This window comes from Callospermophilus lateralis, chromosome 6, assembly GCF_048772815.1.
Source record: "Callospermophilus lateralis isolate mCalLat2 chromosome 6, mCalLat2.hap1, whole genome shotgun sequence".
In the NCBI taxonomy this organism is placed as follows: Eukaryota; Metazoa; Chordata; class Mammalia; order Rodentia; family Sciuridae; genus Callospermophilus; species Callospermophilus lateralis.
This window is the reverse complement of record NC_135310.1, coordinates 77,177,421-77,202,677: the sequence shown is the minus strand read 5'-3', so window position 1 is coordinate 77,202,677 and position 25,257 is coordinate 77,177,421. Positions and strand designations below refer to the sequence as shown.

At 37.3% G+C, this 25,257-nt stretch overlaps 1 long non-coding RNA gene across 1 annotated transcript in view; it reads right to left on the bottom strand.

The window, feature by feature from the left end:
* The window catches only part of LOC143402468 (uncharacterized), a 31,355-nt gene extending 7,795 nt beyond the window's left edge, over nt 1-23,560 (bottom strand). Inside the window, exon 1 of the long non-coding RNA XR_013091717.2 lies at nt 23,311-23,560. This is a non-coding gene — a long non-coding RNA (uncharacterized LOC143402468). The remainder of the gene's footprint in view (nt 1-23,310) is intronic.
* Between the last annotated feature and the right edge of the window lie 1,697 nt (nt 23,561-25,257).

The following is a 25,257-nucleotide window of genomic DNA, read 5'->3' as shown; positions in this document are numbered from 1 at the left end:
CTGTAGAATATCATGCTAAGCAAGTTAGACAACCCCCCAAAACAAGGTTGAAAGTTTTCTCTGATATGTGGATGCTATTTTACAATAAAAGGCTGGGCTAGGGAAGAATACAGATACTTTGGATTAGACAGAGGGGAGTGATAGGAGGGGAAGGGGTTCTTGGGTAGAAAGGACAGTAGAATTAATCGGACCTGATTACTATGTGCATATATGACTTCCAGACCTGTGTGAATCTACATCATGTACATCCAGAAAAGGGAGAAGTTATACTCCATTAATGTATGATGTGTCAAAATGCATTGTACTGTTATGTCTAACTAATGAGAACAAATAAAAATTCAAAAAAAAATTTGAGGCCAAATGAAGGAACACATCTTACGTGCCAGCAATTAGAAAGAAACATAAACAAACAATAACCCAAAGTCTGAGATGATAGTTAATATTTACTGAGTGTTCACAATAGACCAAGCATGGTATGGAGTCCTTTCCAGAAACCCTCACATTTGAGCACCACAGTCAATGATATAGACTCAACTGTTATCTCATTTTATAAATGAAGAAAGTAAGGGGGCTGGGGTTGTGGCTCAGTGGAAGAGCGCTTGCCTTGAACATGTGAGGCAAATAAACAAAATAAAGATATTAAAAAAAAATATAGCTTAAAAAAAAAGAAAGTAAGGATGTTGCCCAAGATCTTTCTATGTGTATATAGCTCCCCTTTATTATATTTTTTTTCTAAGAAGAATAGTAAGATAATTACTGGGACTGAAAGTTCAGATCTTATCTTTAGGATGTACTAAAAATATGAGGAATCCTTTGTTTTTGTTTTCTTTGGTTTTATGAAAGGGACTCTTTTAAACTAATTAATTAATTTATTACCAGTGATTGAACTCAAGGGTGCTTAACCACTGAGCCATATCCCCAGCCCTTTTTATTTTTTATTTTGAGATGGGGTCTCACTAAGTTGCTTAGGGCCTCACTATGGTCTTGAACTTGCAATCTTCCTGCCTTAGCCTCCCTATCTGCTGTGTTTATAGGCGAATACCATCATGTGTAGTGAAAAGGACTCTATACCAATAATGCATCAATTTCATGATCTCATCAAATTATCTCTGAAGAAAAATTTTGAAGATTCTCTTACTGAAAGTATGCTAGCTTTGGCAGACTTCTAGATGGCTAACATGGGCTTTTCTGTAAAAAGCCGGGCATTTCACATTGTCTTTCACTTAGGTGTAGCCAGGTGACTGAGTTCTAGTCAATGGGATGTGGGTAGAAGTGACATGTATCATTTCTAGGCAGGTGTGTAGAATTTTCATATTATAAATTCTCTGTGCTCTTCTCTTTTTTTCCCACTCCACCCGCCCACACACACAATATGAATTGAACCAGAGGAGTATTTCAGTCTTGGAAGCTATGTGTTACAGCTGGTGAAGCCAGAAGATTGAAGGGGCCCATGATCCTGTGTCAGTCCTTGCCAAGGTGCCCCACATAATCAGGAATACACGTTTTACCTGTAATGCGTGAGCAGTAAGTACTTGAGCCACTAGAAGCTTTGTATTTATCTGCCATGGCAGCCAGAACACCTTAATAATTTTCTATCTTGTTTGAAGCTTGAATAGAATTTATTTTCTTTTATAATTTATGACTTATGAATATTAGAAGTACTGTTTGCTTGCTAATGTCACTGAAAATAAATGTTTATTTATTTAAATAAATGTTTATCTATCTGATTATATTATTATGACAATTATACTGACTGTTCTCTGCCATCCCTGAATTTACTAAAATACACAAACAGGCCAGTCCAGTTTCAATTTGTCTTTCACAGACATGCACATTATCTGCTCCCACCCCCACCAATCCCCACACTGCCACTGGAATTCTGCCTAAAATGAAACAGCAACAGAACAGAGGTCAAGAACTTGGAAGGATTCATATGCAGAAAACCAGGTACAGCTTGATTTAATATCAATATTTCACATGTTCAGAGAGCTGAGTTTCAGGCTACAAGATAACAGCCCATCATTTTTATGCCCTTCCATCTGTGAAAAGCTGTTCCTCAAAGCACAGTGTATGAACATCCTAGCAGCTTTTCATTTTAGGTATCCACATTTTTTAAAAAAATGAGGTCGTTTGATGCATAACCAGACCTCAAGGATAATTCAAATCTATGGAATTTTGGGGCCAGACTCATAAAGAATGCAGATTTTCCCACTGAAATATATTACTGGGGAAAGGAACAGAACACAAATCTTTAGCATAATGAAACCTGCACATATAAAACAAAGGTTATACCATATACTAAATGACAATGAAGAAATACGTATGCTTAAGAGATAGTAAAATGGGAGTCCCAGGGATCAAATAAAACTTTAAAAGGAAGTCAAAGATACAGTTTATTAAAGTGAAATATATAGTGCAATTGTGTTGTTTTGTTTAATGATGATGATGATGATGATAGCAATACAAACTCCATTAAACCAAGTCCCTTTATAAAAGCAGTAAAGCATAAAATAGAAATGGATTTATACTTTCTTATTTCTAACAGAATTCCTGAAATAATGAAAAGCAATAGAAGAACCAGGATTTTCTTCCCTATTCATCTTCCTGGCATTCCAGTGGCATTTTGGGAAGCATCATGTAAACCTTAGACCAGGGTTGTCAGGTGCTATCTCAGCAACATGGTAGGCCAAGAACCTAGCTTCCCACTAAGGCACCTCACAAAAATGACAGCCTTTACAACACTGGAGAATGCTGTGGCAGCACAAGGATCACTGAGTCTAAGGATATCTCTGGTAGCTCCAAGCACTGTAGATGGGATCATTGCCCCTTTTAGTATACTTTTGCAGTCACATTTTTCCATGGGAAGGCCTCTTTTGGTAAGTTGATGTGAATATTTTTTTTTCTCTTTACAATTCACAGAGGAGCAACTTTTCAGAAAAGTAGCACTTTTAAAAAAGTCATAGCTGAAACATTAACAACATAAAAATTCCAGGAAGAATACATTTAAAACGAATCATATTTCTTACAAAGTTCATCATATCTTTCATTGTTTGACTTGTATTATGGTTTGGATATGTGATGTCCCCCAAAAGCTCATGTGTAAAACAATGCAGAGGAGAAATGATTAGGTTATGAGAGTTGTAACCTAATCAACAGCTTAATCCACTCATATGGATTAACTGGGCAGTAACTGTAAGCTGGAGAGAGTGGGTCATTATGGCATGTTTTTAGGGTTTATGTTTTGTCCCGATTTAGTGGAGCTCTCTCTACTTCCTGATTGCCATGTCCCCAGCTGCTTTCTTTCCCTACCCTTCAGGCATGATGTTTTGCCTCACTCAGGCCCAGAGCAATGGGGTTCGCCATCTATAAACTGAGACCTCTGAAACTGTGAGTGTCAAATAGTTTCTTCCTCTTCTAAAATATTCGTGTCAGGTCTTTTGGTCACAGCTGTGAAAAAGCTGACCAAAGCAACTTGTACACTGCTATGATGTATGTTATTTAAGTGAATCATAGCATATTCTTTTCTATAAAACTTTCTGGGTGCAAGAATCTAGATGGCTGATCTGTTTCCTGAGTGTCCAATTTAGTTAATATTTCCTCAACACCTACTGGGTTCCAGAATTTAGCTACTGCAAAGCTGAAACAAACAAAACAGAGCAACTCGCAGTTATTGGGTATGCCATGAAATGTTATCAGGTGAGGAATATCCTTCACTCCATTTAATCTGCCACCGTAATGTACCAATGAAAAATGTGGGAGAATGGGGCTGGGGGTATAGCTCAGTTGGTAGAGTGCTTTTCTTGCTTGCACAAGGCCCTGGGTTCAATCTTCAGCACTACACACACACACACACACACACACACACACACACACATACACACGTGAGGGGAAACAGTGGGGAAAAAAAGTACTATTATATTACATAGAAGTTGTTGGATGAACAAACATTGCAAGCAATGAAGAATTCTGTTCAAATCCCAAAAGGCATGAGATGGTACACCAGCGATGAGATTCTCAGCATGAGGGTTCAGCTGGGAATGTTTGCAAAAGCCTGATGGTTAAGAATCCTTAATGTGCAACTTATTGAAGAGATTCTTAAGTAGAGAAGTTAGGAGGATTTTAGCCCAGAACAGTTCGTTGTAATGCAGAGAATGAAAAAAAAAGGGGGGCAAAATTAAGGGTGGGCAGAATGGTGACATTTGTACTTCCATTTTTCCCCCACTGAGGATATTTCAGAAGAGTGAAATTTTATGTTTTGTGGAAGGAACCATTATATATAAAACATAATGACATTTTTTCACATATTAAGGGCCTACTATAATTGAAATTCTACATATGGTGTTTTGCTTTATCCTCAAACATGTTTTGCAAATATACTGCATTCATTATTTCACCAATACATTTCTCTGGGAAAAATTCCCATTTCATTGACGAGGAAATGGAAACTCTGAGAATTTAAAAGTCTTGTCGAAGATAATACAATTCTATGAAGTCAAGGAATGAGTTCTAATTATGTTCTGAACAAGCAAAGCAGAGGTAGATGACATCTGTGACCTTCCAGCTAACGTCATTGAGATGGATAGTTCTTGAACATCTGTCTTTTGGAAAGTCTTATTACTTTTGTAATCCCCACTTAGTATTTGGTAAACATTGGTCAGCATGGATTTTGTCTCCTCATATTTAGAAATTAATTTTGCAATTGGAGTCTGTTCAGATTGTGCTGAACTCTAAGGGAAAATACCAGTGATAAACGTAGAAAATCTCTCTTAGGTTACTAGCAGCCTCCACAGAAGATCTAAAGAGACTGTGTAGTGCTATTGCACAAACACATCTTTGGTATTGATCTCTGAACCACACGTTGATTGCTTGTCTTGTGCTACATCCTGCCAACATCCAGACAAATGAGAGCAGGTTTTGTAAAACTGAACTGAATTTCTTTTCTTTTCTTTTTTTTTTTTTTTGCCTTCAGTGTAGCACCATTTCTCATATACTTGAGGCTGACATAACTTTGGGAAATTTGCCAATCAATTGTTCAGACTTTTTTCTTTGTTTTATAACCCATAGGATATTACTGACCAATACAGGAAAACATCTGTTATAAGCTTAAAAGTTACTAGGACTTAATAATAGATGGTCATCCTGTCCTTTTTGTTGGCACTGAAGAGTTGAAGATTAATCAACCCAATTATCTTTAACTAATTATATTCATGTAGGGGTTGATGCTTCAGTTTGTCTATTTTTTTTTTTTACAATGTAAATAGGATGATTTGCCTAACAATTCTAGAATTTGGAGTGGAGTGGGGTGGTGGTGGTTAACAGATCCAGCACCACTCTTTTCACTCCTTAGCAGAGGGTTGAAGTTCAGCCAGAGGTCTTGGATAATAGGAGTTTTTAGAGGATATTTAGTGAGGTCCCTATTGGAACGTTATCTATATTGCAAACAACTGTACATCATTTGGTAATCACGGGCAAGTTTCAGTTTGGGAAAGGTCTCATGCTGATTAGCTTTATGTAAAGAGTAGAGGTCACTGTTTTGAGGATGCCAACACGCTTCTATCCCATCAAATCCCACAAGTCAGGCAGGATTATCTAGTGGAGGAGTGGGAGGTAGGGAAAAGGGAGAGAAGCTCTGGAGCCATCCCTGGACACCAGGAGGTTTTCACACCCTCTTCTTGGCTTGGACATAAAGTGAGGGGGTGGATCTGTAATCTCCAAGGTCTCTTAAAGCTTTAACACGCTCTGCTCCTATGCTCTGTCATTTGTTCTCTCAGTGTGAATGTGGAACTTGTGCTGTCCAACCCAGAACAGTTGGAATGGTCAGGGAACATTATCCAGCAGGGCTACCTGCTGCTGCTCTCATGAAGACTGGGCAGAATTCTCCTTGCCCTTGCATTTGGGTGCAGCTGGTACCACTCCACTCCTTTTAGCTAAAGGGAGCTCAGCTGGAAGTCCACAGGTCTTGGCAGCCACAATGTTTGTAGGAAAGGTTTGGCCATCCAACCTGGGCTGCAGCTCTCCATTTTTATAATTTTAGTTCTTAAAACAAATCTACCCTGGACTCTTAATTTAGGGGCTTTCAAACTTTTGGGACACAATATATAGTAAAAGAATTTAAAAAATATATAAAAATTATATATATAAATTATATATATATGTGATACAGATCCACATATAAACATAAAATTTATACCAAATTTTCACAAAAATCACACTTAGCATTTCCCATCTGATACAGTCTGATATTTTCATTTAAAAATTTTATTTCATCTTAAAAGAAATTCTGGTTCTAATATCCTTGATGTCATAACTCTGTGTAGATCACAGATTGCAGTATCACAAGCATTATTCACACTGTTTTAATGAATTAGCTACTGTTTTTTTATTTTTTGGGAGGCGGGTGCGGTTAGTGCTTGGATGGAAATAAGGCTTTACTATTAGGCAAGTGCTCTACCACTGATCCAGGCCACTGAATTACATACTTCCCCATTTCATTTTCTCTTCTTAAAGAAAATATTAATCCTCTAAAGGTAAGAATGTTGCATGAGATACTGCAATATTATTGCATCACTATAAAAAAAAAACTATCCTGTATCATCTGGAGGATTGTATTATTTAGGTTGTGGAATCATATTGGAGACTTACAGAACACTTTCACCTGGTACCCAAATTTTATTTTTAGGAAACAGGTGGTAACAAGGTTCGTCATTACTTTTGGTATCCCTTTCAATTCTTACTTAGTTATGTTTATAGAACTCAAGTTATAGTAAGAGAATGTTTCCATGGCTAGGCATATATTATTGTGTAAATCTTTAATCTAAAACGCTTAATTTCTATTCATATTTGCTAACTGGATTGCAGCATGTCTTTGTCTTCATACCTCATGTTTCTAAGGAAAAATGTTCACTGATTTTTAATGATGGTTAGTTGGTGTTCACTTTTTTAAAAAATATTTTTTTAGTTGTAGATGTACACAATATCTTTATCTTTTATGTGGTGCTGAGGATAGAATCCAATGCATCACTCGTGCTAGGTGAGCTTTCTACCTCTGAAACACGACCCCAGCCCCCATTGGTGTTCATTTTAATGATATTATTATATACATTCAGAAGTTCCAAAGTACCTAGAAAAAATTCCCATTGTTTTTAATTTGTTCTTTTTAGTTATATATGATAGTAGAATACATTTTGGCAAATTATACATAGAGTATAACTTATTCTTGTGGTTGGATGTACATGATGCAGAGTTACTCTAGTTGTATATTCAAATACAAGGCTGGGAAAGTTATGTCTGATTAATTCTAGTGTCCTTCCTATTTCCCTCCTCCATTCCTTCCCTTCATTCCCCTTTGTCTGATCCAATGGACTTCTATTCTTCCCCTCCCCACTCTCTCTTGTTTTCGGTTAAAATCCAGATATCAAAGGGAACATTCAGCCTTTGGTTTGGGGGGATTGGCTTATTTCACTTCGAATGATATTCTCCAATTCCATCCATTTACTGGAAAATGCCATAATTTCATTCATCTTTATGGCTGAGTAATATTCTATTGTGTATATGTACCACATTTTCTTTATCCATTTAACTGTTAAGGACACTCAGGTTGTTTCCATAGCTTGGCTATTGTGAATTGAGCTGCTATAAACATTGATGTGGCTTCATCACTGTAGTATGCTGTAAAATTCTTGAATAACGTCAAACTAGGTATAGGAAAAATAGCCAGGATTTCAAACTTCTAATAAAATTCTTTATATAAATAAGCCCATTTTATTCTAATGCATTTGATAATAATTTTAATGGAATGTATTCTGGATATTAAAGTTTTTCAGCGTTATGAGAGAGTGACTGGTTAGTTATGTTAAGGAAAGAAAATATATAGGATCCTTCTGTGGACTTTTCCAGAACCACATGCTGTATTTTTTAACCTTTAACTCACCACTAATACATCATTTGTTCATTTTTGCATTAAGTTGTCCACAAACACACGTGGAGTGTTTATCATGTGGCAGGCGATGCACTTTGCAAATAAAAAAAAAAAAATGAGTTGAAAGCATCTAAAGATACACATGCTCTTGGTCCTTAAGAAGCTTGTTATCTTCAAAGTCATTATAGCCATTACCTGTACTATGTGTGAGAGGAATTGAAGTAACCAATTTAATAAAGTCAAATTGTTGTGGCAAAATTCTGACACTATTTAAAAAACAACACATCTAAAGAAGCTTTGAAAGCAAAATCCAACAAACTTCAAATAGAAATATTAATCTCTAGGAATTTAAATTCTCCACTGAAAAATGATGGCTACTCAAGACCTCTCCTAAATATTAATGGGAATAAGATGGGAAGCTGTGAAGAGAGTGGAGCACAAAGGGGAATATATATATTGGGAGCCTCTGTAAAAGAGCAGAAATCCTTTGTCTTGGAGTAGTTATTAAGCACCCATGATTTCTTATTTTAATAAAAGTCAGGTAAAATTGTAGATCGTAGCTTTGCCACAATTAACCATTGTCTACATTGGTATGTCCTGAAACCCTGAAAACTGGCCCCTGCAGATAATATCACCTGACGACTCCACTTGAGTTTGTTTATTTATTTTATTTATTTAATAGGAAGCACTGGTAAGGGTGGCAGGGTGGCAGGCAAGAGAGAGTTGAGGGTGTTCTTCCCCTCCCTAGTTATTTCAGCACTGTTTTTCTGTCCAAAGCTGGTATCTCTCCAAATACAGTCTCAACAAGTAGCCCCTACCTAGGGCTCCAACTCTCTTAGTGAGTTCCAGTAGTGCTATCTCCTTTCCTGGAACTTTCAGATTCCCCACTCCTGCTAGTCTGCGGATGCTTTTGTGACCTTGCCCTAAGCCTTCCTCCACCCAGATGAAAAGTGTCATTGAAATGTCTTCATTTGGGCTGGGGATGTGGCTCAAGCGGTAGTGCGCTCTCCTGACATGCGTGCGGTCCAGGTTCGATCCTCAGCACTACATACAAAACAAAGATGTTGTGTCTGCCAAAAACTGAAAAACAAATATTGAAATTCTCTCTCTCTCTCTCTCTCTCTCTCTCTCTCTCTCTCTCTCTAAAAAAAAAAAAAAAAGAAAGAAATGTCTTCATTTGAACCTCCCAGGGAACTCTATTCTCTGTAGGTGCACTAACTAAAACTTGCTCTTTCATGTTAGGTACAATGAGGATGATGGTAATAGTGATGATCACTGTTGTCATTGTTATAATTATCAGCTATTTCAAAACCCTTTTCAGTTCTAGTTCTCTATATACTGTCCAGTGTCCTACTTCTCTATCTTTCTAATAATTTCAGTCAATGAATATTGTGATGCTTGGTATTAGGTTATCGGGCTTAGAAGAAATTTTGAGGAGTAACTATTTTCTTGCTCCAAGGCATAAGACATGTTTCAAAGACAAACAAAAATTTATGAATTGGAATATAGTAGCATAAGCTCAAGGATAAATTTTTCTAAGTGTGAAAATTACTCAGCACAAAGAATAATGTGTCCATACTCATACCACTTAACTTACAATTAATAGACAGGAATAGGGAGGGGGACAAGGATATGGTAACCAAGGTACTACAACTCAACTTGTGACTACCTCCCTAAACAACCCTGATCAGGTGTTTAGGAAATAGTCACAGGTGTATGGCAAATGGACATAGCAATTTTCCTATGAGCTGGGTCCTGGTATGAAGGCTCTGAGCTATGATTGCCCAACAGCTCCATCCCTGGCACCTTCCCGAAGCCAAACTTGTGAACTACAAACTGTAAGGGCTATTATCTTTGACTTGTCTTAATTAGCTCCAAATACTTTGACTCTGGTATATTAGCATTATGTTACTTGTGTCCATTTTTCAAAATGAACCTAAAAGAAATTATGTTTCCAGGGAAGGAATGTTCTTTGAGATACTCACTACATTTTTGTATTAAAATAATCTTTCTTTTATGAATGTACCAGCAAGGTTGATGATAATCAAGGTTAGTACAGCTATTGTCCTCATTTTAAAGAGCCTAAAGCTGAGGTAGAGTGGTTAAGTGTCTTTCTTGAGGATCCAAAACTATTATCAGTGGAGCTGGAATACAAACATAGATAGTTTTGATACCTATCCAGTGGATATCAGGAACAGGTCCTTTTTCCTGGTGTTCAACATAAAACTCCCAAGAAATCCTGAGGCAAGCATAGAAAGTAAGTTTTATCTAAGAAAGGGACAGAGACAGACTTCTCCAAAGAAATGGCCCCCAAAGCTGGGTGTCTATGGGAGGGGATGCATCTTGTTGCTTTTTACTCTCCAGAACCCCTCTTTTTAAATTATTGTCCTCTCTTTCTTCTCCATGTACATGTCTGAGGGCAGGAAGGAGCAGGAGCATGGAGGTTAATCTTAGCAACCCATTGTCCTTTCTTTGATAACCAGGCCTCATTCTCTCTTGACCCCCATCATTCATTACCTACACAGACTGTGGGACCTTTGCCCCGGCTCAGTTTGCTGAGAAATGTGATATATCCTGTCCACTTAGGCAAGGTGGAACTGCAGGCACATTGCTTTTTGGCAAAGAAAGTATGTGGGGGCTAGCACAGTGGGCCCATTTTATAGAATCATCCTCTTAACTTTGTGTTCCCACCATTCTCATCTATATGTCTCCTTACGTTTGGACTCCAAGGGTCAAACTTTATTGTCTTCTGATATTAGTTTGCAGTTGGTTTTTGTTCATTCTCTTAGGGAAACTTTACTTCTCTAGAAATCCTAAAGAACTACTAGGCTTTGCTCTCTATTCACTGCGACTGCTGATGTATTGTACATAGGCCTGATGGAAGAGGATAGAGTAGGCAGGTGTGGAAAGCCCTCCAGAACACTGAATTTCCTGGGGGCGGGGGTCAGCACAGTGATGGACTGGCAGGGCAGGTGAGAGTGAAGTGACCACAGAAGCTTCCATGATCATTGACCGTGAAAGCAAAAGGGCAGAGGAGAGGTTTTGTGGCTCTCATGGTGGGGTATTATCACCTTAGTAGTATTGCTGCACCTCTCACAAAATACACTCTCAACATTAGAGAGCAAGCCTCCCCCAAGGCAGCACATGTTGAGAAAATGTGGCTGTGGTCCAGGAAGCTGTTTCCAGAAACCACACCCAGCCCAGGGCCCTTACCCCAGCTGGAAAGTCTGGTTATTGTTTGGATCAGCTCGTAAGGTCCCTGTGGGGCTCCTCTGCTCCGTCTGATGGTAGCAATAGAGCACAGCTCTGGGAAGCTGGGTCTCTCAGGCTGCTCTATCCCTTGCCTCCTATCTGGCAGTGTAGGCTTGTCAGGCGTGATGGTGTGACCCTAAAAGGCTAAGGTCTCTGGCTCAATCTGTATATGCTCCAGAAGTTTACCTTAATAAAGTAAAGGTATTCTAGGGGAAGCTTTTACTCGAGTTGGGGCTTGAGGGAAATTTAGAAGCCATGTACTTCCTTTTGCCAGCACTGAGAAGTACATCTCCACTAAACCACAAGTAAATGAACTAGAAACCAAGCACAATATTGTACAAAGACATAAATCATCAAACCAAGCACTGCATACATAGTGTTAGAAAATCCTCCTGGTCAATCACTATTTCTGTGTGTCACAAAAAGGGCAATACTTACCTGGACCAGTGCCTACATTGCATATAAGTGAAGACAGTTCTTTGGTTTTCAGTTCTGAGCTGCTGCCTGGGGATCAAATCTAGCCATTCCATGTTTTTTTTTTTTTTTTTTTTTTTTTGTCATGCCAATAATGCACTGCTCAAAGTTGCTCTTCTGTGTTTGGTGTTTTCATTCTGCAGCATAACACGATATAACACAATGCTTGAAGTTGTTCTTTAATGTGTCTTTATTAATAATAATAGCTACCATTGACCAAGCTCATCATTAGCCATCCTTGCAAGGAATTTGCAAATCTTTTTACATTTTCTTATTATAACAACTCCCATTTTATAAAATTCCTGTTTTATGACAACGAAATGAAGCTAAGGAGTTGTAAGTTATCCAAGGTCAGAGGTCAGGAGCAGAGTCAAGAGTTAAACAAAGCAGATCTTTTTTATTCTAAGCTCTTCTTTTTTCCCCCCTATACCAGGGGTCTCCCTTTTTAAGCAATTATTCTTCAGGCATGTTCATTTATTGCACTTTTTGCTACATTAGCAGCTACAGAGGTATCTTGCCACTTTCCTGCTTCACAAGTACTGTTCTGTATGGGCTGAGCCACAGGTTCAAGCCTAGACTGTTGCTGCTCAGCAGATATTGGTAGAGATTCCAGATCCAAGGCCTTAGAGATTTGGTTCTTCCAGTCTGGGATAAGTAGGTGCTGGAAAAAATTATTCTTAAAATTGCTTAAAGCAAAATCTTTTCATTTTGTAACTATGAGAAAGTTAGTTGAAAGTATTCTAGTTTGAGAACCTTTCTATTATGGAAGGCATCTTGATTTGCACTTCAGTTTTCTGCCAAATTTGGCAATCTGCTCTTATGGTAGCAGAATTGGACTTCTAGATCTGTAAAACCAAAGGAAAATTTAGATATGCAGACAGTTAACTGAGCTGGGTTGGTGTTAGTCTTCTTCTTCAGCATAAACTGATTTCCCTGAAATGCTCCATTTCTTTTTTTGTTAGAGCAGATAATCTAGTTATTAGTTTTGAGACTCCTTGATACAGTTTAGATCATGCTCCAGTGAAAGATTTTACTATAAAATCAAGGATATAATCTAAATGCAGATTTCATATACATTTTTGAAATTTATTTCAACAAATATTTTCTGAATACTCACCAGGTATCAAACTTGTCCTAGGTACCGAGGTGAAACTGTGGACAAAGTTGATAAAAGTTTCTGTGCTCACAGAACTTACATCCTACTTTGGGAAGAGAGGCAATAAAGAAATAAGAAAGATACATAGTAGGTTGGATAGTATAAGTATTATGGAACAAAGAAAGTCAGGGAGGGACAGGGAGGAATGTTGGGATAAGAGGGATATAGCAATTTTTTTTTTTTTAAACAGAGTTGTGGGAAAGCCTCACCCAGTGTGACATTTGAGCAAAAACATGCAAGAGCTGAGGAGTGAGCCCTGTGGATATCAGAGGGAAAAGAATTACAGGCAGAGGGAACAAATACTAAGAGTCAGAGAATATGTCTGACATGTTGGAGAGTAGGCAAGGTGGCCTGTGTGGGTAAAAGCAAGCAATGAGAAAGCAGTAAGCATTTAGGCCAGAGAAGCTACAAGTATACAAGGCCTCATGAGCCATGGTGTAAACATTGGCTTTTGCTCTGGGTTGGAGAAGTCCTCAGGGGGGTTCTAAATAGAGAGGAGGCTTACATATAAACAGAATTGAGAATAAGTAGTATGGGGAATAGAGGATAATGCCAGTGCATTCATTTTCTTTGCTAGATAACAAATTGCCAAAATAATTAGCATCTTAAACCAACATCCATTTATTATCTCACAGTGTATGGGGCCAGCCAGGTTAGCCAGGTCTTCTTAAGAATGGGTCTAGGCATTACCCAGGGCTCAAGTCTCATCTGGAGGCTTGACTGGGGAAGGGTCTGCTTTCAAACTCACTTGGTTTGCTGACAGCATTCATATTCAGCTGCCAGCTGTATAATGTAGCTGTCTTAGTGGAAGAGAGAGATAGAGATAGAGATAGAGGAAGAGAGAGAGAGAGAGAGAGGTGTGTGTGGGGGGGGAGAAGAGACCCCATAGCAAGTCTGTTAACAATAGTCTTTCATAACAACATGATCATGAGAGAGACATCTCATTATCTTTGTTATAATGCTTTGGTTAAAGGAAGCCAGACTCTATGTACATCCAAGGGAAGGGAGATTCCACCAAAGTGTGAATGACAGGAGGTATGGGATCATTGGAGTTGTTTTAAAGTCTGTTAACCACAATTAAGAAAAACTAATTAGGACACTTCAGACAAGAAATCTGAGAATTAGACTAAAAGAATAAAACAATATATATCAAGTAATCTTTGTTTCTTTGGTGCTGATAATGGCTTGCATTTGATAAGCCAAAGACTTCAAGCAATTTCTCTGGGCATTTTTTGGCCTCACTCATTCTCCCTAGTTTCTCACCATCAGGCCTGTAAAGCCCTTGCCTGAGTGTTCATCAATATTCTCCATTCCATCTTGTCTGAAACAGAATGTACAGTACTCCAATCCTCCTTCCTTGATCAGCACTGCTCCCTGAAGCTATGTGGGGCCTATGTTGGCCATTCCTGTGAATCAGAGGGCAGGGCCCAATGTGGTCCTCTGAGACTCCTAAGTTTGTGCGTCCATCCTCCTTAAGATTGATGGCCTACTCTAAATCCCATTTAGTAATTTCTTCTTGGACCACTGAGGATTGATGGTTTCATGTTTTTCCTAGTGCTTCATCCTTTGGCCTCCAGGTATCCTCGGACCAAATCCTCCCATCATCCTGGGAATCTTCTCCACAACTATTTTTTACATTAAGAGTACAAAAATGTCTAATTGTTAATAAACATCAAGATATCACGTAGAAAAGTTTGCCTCATCATGTCTAGGACCCAGACTCAAGGTTTATTGAGATATTTTTGTAGAGCTAATAGATGAAAAAGATATAATTTTTCATTTTAACTTTGCAGGTCTTCTAAAGTCACATCTCTTCCATATTTTGGCCCAAGGCTCTACTGTAATCTGGTTGTGCTTATGTGGTTCATCACTTACATTAGTGCCATACTAAAGCTTTGGGCCAATATTGTTGTTGGGGGTGTGAAATAACTTGAATACATCTGTTCTTTCCTCAGTTGGGGCTAGAATTTTTGTGAAGCCATCTGGCTTTCCCACTCCATAGCCTCTTGTCTTTCCACCTAATATACTGATTATTTTAGTGTCTCTGGAATTCTGTGGCATTTCTTCATCATTCTCTTTAGGGAGGAAAAATACATGACTTCTCTATTCATGTAGCACTACTCCTGATCAGGAAGTCTCAGTCTGACAGCAAGCCTGTCAGGCCATCTTGCCCTCTCTTCTCTTCCATCTGTCTTCTCAAATTCTTCACACCTTTAAAATTTCTTGGAAATGTTTTATTGTTCACCTAGTCTGCAGACCTAATTGTCTTATGCCCACATACCTAGTCTGTAATCTCAGCATAGAGACTGCTCTGTCTTATAAAAACCTCCCTCTGCTTGCAGTTCCTTATCTTCTGTCATCAAGAAAATCTCTGACCCCTTCCTTTCTATTCCCCAACTCCCAGTCTGTTATTCCCTAATCACCAATTGAATGATTATTTAATATTTCCCATAAACACACAAGGCTCAATAGGATACACTGTTCCAAAATCACCACAAGGTCTTTGTCCTGAAGGCTTCACGTTATGATGTCACTCTGGTTGCTATCAACACATTAGGATGGTAACCTCATGTTGGCTTCACGCATGAGCACAGTCCCAGAGAGCAGCATTTCTTACAGATTTTTTTAGAAGGGTCATGTAAGTCATTTAACTCATGTGAGTCAGAATTTAGGTCCTTCTATGAGCAGTCTGTATTAAGCAGACCTGCCCTCTTAGGTCTCCTCCTAGCTCTGTCACTCTTCTTCCAGCCAGAGAGCCTCCAGGTTCTGTGAGTCATCCTTCCCAAGTTAATAAGGCTTAAATATCATTTTGATAAAAGACAGGGTAAGTTGTTACATCTAGTTCACTTAATGCTTAGTGTGGAAGTCCATTGCCCCAGAGTTTTCTAGTTCCTGACATAAACACTTCGTAGCTAAGCATATGGAACCCTGCTTGATGCATAACTGGGCATCAAATAGTGCTGAATAACAAAAGGAAACTTTTATAATGAGATCTTCAAGAGTCAGAGAAAGGGTGTGAGCTTTCTAGTCAATAAGACTGATATTTAAATCACAGCTTGCTATGGGCATGATTTTTATTTTCTCTTAAGTCTCAACTTCCATTTTTATAAATAGGGATAATAACACACCCCATATGGCTCTTGATAGAATGAAATATATGAACCCACTTTACAGAGTGCCAGGTCCCTAGTGAGCCTTCCCCCTTTTGAAGCGGGTAAGGATCTTTTGAGAATCAGAGCACATCTGCTAGGCTGTACACACCAGCTTTTCACAGAAGAGAACTGACAATGTGCTTGTTTGGGCCCTTTGGCCAGGGAGTAATGTAGATTCAGAATTTTTCCTGTTGTCCTTCCATTTCAACTAGTCTTGGCTACACAAAAGTAATAAAGCTATAACACTTTATATTAGCTTCTGTCATATTCATGAACTATGGAACCATAAGATTCTTAGATCCACCTGGAATGAATACAGAGGCACCAAGGAAATTAAAATAAACAAACGAATAAATAAAGCAACATAGCTAGAAGCCACCAACAGGCTCAGACTTGACTTACTATTTACCTTATTTATGTGACAAGGATCTTACAGGTGATATCCAGGAAGCCAAGAGCCATTTCAGTGCCGCACACTTGAGGTTTTCTGGGCCTTCCTAGTTTCTCCCTGTACACCTTCCTGTACCAGAGGTGTCTATCTCCTGTACCACAGAGTCTGTGGGTGTCAGAAAAGAATGGGTATGTCTGTGGAGGGGTCTGACAATAAATTTCATTCAAGAAAGAGTAACATTTAAAGATGAATTAATTATCCATTGATTTGTATCCTATTTAATACTTCAACATTCCATGTTCTCTGCACTACTTTGCATTGTCACATTATCTTGGAAGTATATACTCCAGGGGAACTTGATCAGCATCCTAAGTACAATAATTTAGGTCACCAAATGACCTTCAGTTCAGGTGGCTAAAAGGGTAAGAGAAAGGGTATGTATGGGCTTTCCAGTCAATCAGACAAACTTTTGAATCACAGCAAATTGGAAAAAAATATTATTTCTTGTTGATTTTTTTAAAACCAAGAAGTAAATGAATAATCTTTAAAAGAAAAATGGAAGCAATGGAACTACATCTAGACTCATTTTGGTGTATTAGTATTTTTTACCAATTTTTAAAGAACTGATATCAGTTGTGTGGGGGTTTTATTGTATTTTCTTTTCTAAAGTGAATTGGCTGTAAATTTATTTTTAAAAATCTTGATGTATATCTGGCTTTAGCACAAAGAAAAGAAAAACAATATCCTTCTATTTGCCATTGTGTTATCTTTAAAATAAATAGTCAAAATTCTACCCATGTCTGAAATTTATGTGCTGTGTGTTATTTAGAAACAGTTGCATAAGAATGTATAAGATCAGAAATTTACCAATAAAAAGAAAGAGAATTAGATCAATCCTCTGTCTAAGGGTTAAGAATATAAATGATATATGAACTTTTAGATGACTCTGAGTATGTAAGACAAATTCTATGAAATTCGTCACAGCTTCAGAAATTAAATAATCTAACATTTTGGGATGTTGTAACTGCTGATATATATTTTTAAATAAAAGTAATACTATTTCTATCTGAAAGAATTTACAACATTAGCATTGATCATTCATTTCCTTATTTTGATTATGGATAATACTTATTTCTGGGTGTAGTAAATATGGATGTAAATGACAGATAAGGATAAGCATGTTAACTGTGCATGCTCCCAGAACAGTTTTCTGTTTAGTTTATGACAATCCTCTGACATTTAGTGCTAGCCTGGTTTTTGGTGTTACAAGTTTAGAAATGTTCAAATTAAGGGGAAAACAAATCCACTGGGTGAAGGAACCTCAAAACCAAAATCCTCAGCTTGGGGAGTAGAGTAACTTGATTTAAAAAAAAAAAAAAACTGAAGGTTTTTAAAAGGACTTTAGGAATAAAAGTTAGTGTAAATTTGAGGACTTTCCAGGTTCAGCCTAACAATTCACAAAGAAAAGAATAAAAACAAGAGAGTAATAGAAAAAGGTCATGAAAAATCAATCCCATTTTATCACTAGGGTCACACCAGGATCAATGCCATATGACATCTTCCCTATTTAAGTCTTCCTAGAAAGCTGGTCACAAAAATTTCAGTTGTCCCTTGCTGGATGGAACAACTATCAGTTAGAAAGTCCTTTCTTATATCTAATCTCATTTCCTATGTTCCATCTTAGAAACCATATTTTCTTAGGGTAAGTTTTTAGTGTAAATAAAAACCAACTAGATTCCAACCTCTACTGGATAAGGAGAAGGTACTGAAGAGAAAACAAGTTTAAGAGATGTTAAGAGCACATTTTCATAGGTGGTGGATTTTTCCAAATACTCTTGCTAATGGATTCAGGCTCAAGATCTTATTTCAGGACATATCTGGTGTCTGACACCCCTTTGTGTGCTTATTTATAAGCCAGCAACTCCAAATACTATGTATTAGCTACTATCTTCACAGGATCCATTCAATTGATGTGAATTTTTGTGTGTTTAATACCAATAACAAAATAAGAATATCTAACTGGAAATATGCAATTACTGTCATGTTCAACCTCTAACATAATAGAAATATGGATTAGGCACGTACTCATGGGGTGGGTTTTGGGTTCATGAAAGTTCTGAACTACTCTTCAATCGTGAAAAATATTATAAATCAAAGACGAAAAGAAAACATTCAAGTGCAGCCTTGGGGCTTTGTGTTCTGCAATGGCCTTATCAATATGCTAACCTGTCTAAGGATAAATGCTTCACATCTGCTATACCTCACTGGCATATTCATGAGAGAAGCATTACTGTCTCCAAACTATTTCTGTTCCTTCAGAAAAGACCACAAAATATATGTTGATGCATAACTTCATTCTATAGAGAAGAGGCCAAAAACTTGTTTTCAAAAAGATCCTCTAAAATTTTACATCTATTTCATGCATCAGTAAAGAAATGTGCATCATGTGCTTCCATTTATTTTACCATTAGTTCACTGATCTTGCATCCTATAGGGACAGAAAGCCAAAGTGCCTTTGTCTCTCAAGATCCTTACTTAGCCACTATGTCTTCTCTTCTAGCATTGTTTTAAAAAAGTCTGGTCTCACAGGCTCTCTGAAGTAAAAATAAATTCAAACTTAATGACACTGTCCTGAATTTGTGTTGATCTTTAAAATTTATGAAGTGTTTTTACATAATCTTATCTGATTCTCACAACCATTCTATGGGGTTAATCTCACAACCATTCTATGGGGTTAATCTCACAACCATTCTGTGGGGTAAGAAATTTTATTCCTATTTTACAGATATGGAAACTGAGACCAACAGAAGAAAGGCTTCATTACTTGCTTCAAATTACCTAGTTAATGACTAGCAAAGCCAGTCTGAAACTCAAGTTATCTGGATCAATTCAATAATATCTTCCTACATTGTCCATGCTGCTTGTGGTATGCACAGTTCTAAAATAACTCCTGATTACCTTCATTTGATATAACCTCTTCTCTTGGAGTGCCCCTGGAACCTCTAAATATGATGAGATATCTTGCCTGTGCTTAAGTTACCTTATATGACAAAAGAGATTTTGCAGATGCAAGTTCCTAAATCAATTGAAAGAAAGATAAGGAGATTGCCTGAATCTGCCTAACTTCATTAAATGGGCCCTTGTAATCTGGGTCTAGAGATCAGAGACAGGAATTCATAGATATCAGAAACAAGGATTTGATGTGAGGCAATTTCTCTGTTGCTGGCTTTGAAGATGGGAGGTCTTCATGGCCAGGAATATGGGCAGCCTCTAGGAATTGAGAGCAGTGCAGACACACTGACAGCAAGGCAAGGAGCTCTCAGTCTTACAACCACAGCAGGAGGAATTCAGTTCAATTAATAGCCTGAAAGAGTTTGGAAGTGGATTCTCCCCAAGCCTGCAGATGAGAGTTCAGGCTGGCCGGCATCATGACTTAAGCCTTGCAATGCTGTGAGAAGAAAACCCAGTCATACCATGCTGAACTTCTAACATTCACAGCTGGGATACAACAAATCAACATTGTTTTAGGTGCTAAGTTTGTGCTAATTTATTTTTCAGCAACAGAAAATGAATAAACTACCACTTATAAATATTTATTGAATAATTATAAATGCAAGACACTAATTTTTATTTCTAATCATTTTACTTCAAGCCCATGTCTAGGAAGGTTAATTTTTTAAAAAAGCAGCCTAGTGCTATATAAAATACTATTAATACTTTTCTTTATTAGTGGAAATACAGAGAATTATCATCTCTGTCCTCTCAAAGATGTCTCTTATCCTGACTGATAAAATGGGCTGGGGGAGTGACATGTCTCTTTTGGAATAATGACTTTCATTCTCTACATTTTCTTGTGCTGTCACAGAAAATGCTAAAGCTCTAGATGAGAAAGCAGTGTCACACATGTGGGTAGCACCTGTCACCTAAATCTGGGGGCAGAACTTCCTGCTAATCTGCTTTGGGCATATCTACCTGACTGACACATTTGCCTGGAAAGTACTGGGCAACATATCACACTGCTTCATGAACACTGTCTTCTACCTTTGCTACACGCTTGCTAGGGTATATATAGTAAAAGTCGTGCCTTCTGTTCCCAGGACATTTTTCTGAGTACATTAGTCATTTGTGTACCAAGGAACTGAAATGAAGAAATCATGTATCTTAAATATCTTAAGGTGTTCCTGTTCACTAGATTTTTCTGGAACACATTAACCTAACTTGGAAGAAGAAAACTGCATCAGTAAGTCAATTATTATGCAAGTTTTCATATTTCAAATTTCTGCAAAAGTTCCAGAAAATAGGCATAAGTGGTAGCTAAGTTAAAGAAGCAATTTTTGGTTTTATGGCAGAATACAGTCACTGATGAAGGTAACAAAAAATCTTATTTTATTTGCAACTATCCTTATAATCATTCATCAACTATCATTTTTAATTGTAGCAATATTAGATAAATACTTCCTGTTAAGACAGATAATTGTTAAGGTTTAAGAATTTTAAGTGAACTAATGTTAATCTCTTTAACCACATAAATATATTTTGGGGAGGATAAATTCCATGTAATTGCTAACAAGCATGGGTCAAAGTGATCATGTATTGAAAACATTATTTCAAGAAGTTTTGATACAAAGCAGAGAAGCTACATGATATTTAAGCTCTTGGTTTCCAGGGTCATTCTGCCATCACTATTTCTTCATTTGTCAACTAATCAGATGATCAACTTTTTAAGATTTTTTTTTCATCTGCTTGCAAAATTTTTCAAGGAGATTTTTTCCAAACCAAACTAGAGGATATTTTTGGAAACTTCATATTTCTGGAAACAAAACAATGGGCTTTTTCAAGTTTACTTTTCTTCAAGTATGGAAAAGAGAAATAAAATTTATGTGTGATTTGATTTTCCTCTTTTCTGTGAAAATCAAGTTTTTGTATTTTTACTTATTTCTGAAGGAATTAAAAGCTTAATATCCTGCAAGATCTCTCCCTCTCTTTCCCTCTTGTATTATAAAGTCAGTATCTTGAATGGAATTATGATTTCCATGGTAGAGTAACTTAGTAATGAAATAAATGTAGGTTTTTAATTATGAAGAATTATGTTCCTTCAACTTCCATTGAAGTGAACATCTGGAGTTGGGAGTGATCCTTACCAACACTGGTGTCAAGGCCTGGGTTAGGAGGAAGTGTGCACTGGAGGATGCAGGGAAGCTAGACTACATAAAATTAGTACCTGGAACCCTGTGAAGTTTTCTGTGCCACCCCATTACCATATTCAAGTTCTTCATCAGCTTGTTATTTTCAAACTAACACATGATTTTTCCCTTAAAAGAGCAATTTTTCTCTTCAGAAAATACACGCAGCAACTAATTCCAATCTGGCCATGAAACAAGAGTGCCATTGAAGGCATAAAAGTGCCAAGTTTTAAGTGCAAGTTTTTTTTTTCTTTCTTCTACAAAAGAAACATACATTTAGTTATTTCTTTATTTAAAGACATGCCCGCCCACAAACATCTGAGAAACATCTGTAGACAAAATGCCAAAATGCATAGTCAAATTTTGACTCACACCTCACCACCCACCAAGACCCCTGTCAACTCACAATAAACACCTTTCTAGCATCTGCCCCAGAGAAAGAAACGCCACATTACCCAAAGGTCAGAGCAAACAGATGTCACTTATTGCAGACCCTAATCATATCCATATCCAACCTTAGGAGACTTGCAATGAGAGCCAACTTCTGGAATAGGGGTTCTTCCTTTTGGAGACACTCATCCCTGTGTCCTCCCTCCCTCTGACTCAAGCAAGGGAGGCCTCAAGAGGGGCTGTCCCTGGAGGCTGCCCCTGCATGCTGCTGACAGAGCCCATGATTGAGCATTGGGGTCAGGGACTTCTTCATGGTTGGCCCACATCTGAGCAGTCTTCCTGCTTCTCATTCTGGCAGGCTTGCAAGAATGAGAGCCAGTGTCTGCATCAGCTTTCCTGGTTGTCCATGGAAGGCACAGGACTGCTCTTCTCTGCTCTCGTTTCTCTTTGAACACATCTCCATACTTCCTTTTGTAGCCCTCATCATGTCCAATGGCATCAGTTTACCTTACTGATCCTCAAGAGACTGAGTTTCAGAGTAAGGAAGGAAAGGAGAGAAGAGGCAAAGAAGGAAGCAAGCAAGCAAAGAGGGAAGATATAAAATTTATGTGAAAATGTTTAAAAGATAAAATTGGTGGTGGTGCAATTTATTTTTCTTCCTAATGGATAAAGAACATGTGATATATATCTATATCTACATATTTATGTATTTTATTATATTATTCTATTATATTTTATTTTAAAAATATGTATTTAATACTACCCATCTAGAAAAATGAAGGGAATATTGTCATTTGTGACAACTTAGAAGAATCTGGAGGTCATTATTATAAGTCAAAAAAAAAAAAAGCAGGCACAGAAAGACAAATACTCCACAATATATGTGGAATCTAAAAAAATCAACCTCGTAGAAGCAGAGAACAGAAGGGTAGTTACCAGGGCTGGAGTGTGGGGGAAAATGGAAAGATGTTAAATGGTGGAAAATTTTAGTTATAAGATTAATACATTCTGAGGATCTAATATGTACCATGTTGACTATAGTTAATAATATTGCCTTAAATACTTAAAATTTGTTGAGTAAATCTTAAGTGGTCTCACTGCACATCACCCACAAACACATACCCCCTACACACTAAGATAACTGTGTGAGATGATAGATGTGTTAATTAATTTGATGTGGTAATCATTTTATAGCATCTACATTTATCAAATCATCATGCTGTATACTTGAATATATACAATTTTATTTGTCACTTATGTTTCAATAAAACTGAAAAGAACTCTGAATTTTTTTTAAAAAAAGCAAAAAATTAAATAAAACTATCATAGCTCACTTTTCATAAAAATTTTCAGCCCCAGGCTACCTCAAATATACATGTACAGGTAGGGCTCACCTTCACCCATTTATTCAGATAATCCTGGCCATCATGTGAGTCAGTGTTAGGAGCTCCATCTTCTCAGTGATGGTACCGGGAGAAGTTCTGCTGTCATGATCCTGGAGTGGTTCCATATGCTCCATGAAATCTTCCTTCTCCATTCTTATGACTGAGCATCTGTTTTCTGTTTTTGTGTGGTAGGGTTTTACCCACTTGAACTAGGGTCTTTTCCTGCTCTGACCCTTCAACCACAGATTGTAGCCTCCTGGCCAACTCTTCTAACTTACTTTCCCCTGGAGTTTGAACTCCTCTCTGGTTGGATTGTGCTCCAGTAATGACAGCAGCCAGTTCCACAGATAATCTATTTCTGCCAGGGACTCCTTTTATATTATTGGTAATTCTCACAAAATAAATAGCACTGTCCCTTTTTGCAGATATATATATACACATACACATATGTATACCACTACTCAGAATCAGATATTTAATGCCTTAATCAAGGCTGAATAGATAAACCAGTGGAAAAGGCAGTTGTCTCTGATTTCAAAACCTCTGACTTCCCACCCCATTTCATTGCCTCCTCTCTGGAACATGAAACCATTCACCCACCATTCTCAAGAACCTCCTCCTTCGGAGATGCCAGAGGGGTTGCTACACCCACTTCAGGGGACCCCAGAGTATCAATGCCAGGACTGTATAGACCTGACTTTAGCGACTATAGGAGAGGCTGGATTTTCCCTGGCCTGGTTCCACAGAGCAACATTACTCTCTTCATATTTAGAGTCACTTTTAGATGATATGATGTTTCTATGGTAATCCCACAAAGTTTTAGCATCATCCCAAAGGTTTCTTTAAATATATTTTTTTTCTGATATGAGAAAAGGCAAATGTTCAAAAGTGTAGGTTTGTGGGAATGTTTTTTTTTTCGTACAAACATAAGCTTCCATCAAACCTTATGACATTAATAGTGATTTTTAAGAGAGTCTAATTTCATTTGAGTTGATTAGTAAATTTTATGGAACTTTAACAACCCTGAGTTTAAATTATCCTATTGAAGAATAGTGAGTTTTCTCATTTTCTTTTATTTCCTGTCCTCTGAGTTCTTCAAATAAAATCTATCAAATAGAATAATAATTGAACATCTCTGTATACAAAGTACTGATGTTTATACAACATAACCATTTTTCAAATATTCATTGGTAGACTGATATCATTATAACATTCAACCAAGTTTTTAATGTGTTTATTGATCAATTAGAAAAATGAGATCTGTCCTTTCTGAATGATGAATTTCTTTAAAAGTATTGAGGAAGTATCACCTTGTTTGTTCAGATGTTTCCTCTCCAGATCCACAACTATTTAAAAATTATTTATAGGTTTGTCAGCATAAGGCTTTCTCTCCATTTCATATGGGATTTTCTAGGTCTTTTCAGTATGGAGAAAAACTTGTATTATAATTTGTTGGTAAAATATAGGTAAGGAAATGCTAGATGCTACAACAAACAACCCCTGAACGTATAATAATTCAAATAGAAGTTTACTTCTTATTCATATAAATTCAAGAGCAAATATGTCTTATTGGCAGATAATATTTTTCAAGTCGTGATACAGAAACTCAGCTATTTCCTTTTTGTGCCTCTGTCATATTTAACATAGCCAGTCATGCAAAGAGGAAGCATCACCTTTGTTAGCATTCTAGTACATGGAATTCAGTCATATGGCCACATTTAACTAAAACGAGGGCTGGGAAATAAAGCCTAATTGTGGGTCTAGAGAGAAGAGGAGATGAACTTAATGATCCCACCTATGTGTTCAAAAGTAGACAGGCCTGAATTTGAATTCTAGTTGTACAATGAATTCTTCTATGACTCTTTGCACTTCAGTTTCTTTGCCTTTTAAGAGATAACAAAACTTCTTTCAGCAATTGTGTTAACCTTAAATGGAATAATGAATATACAAGTGATT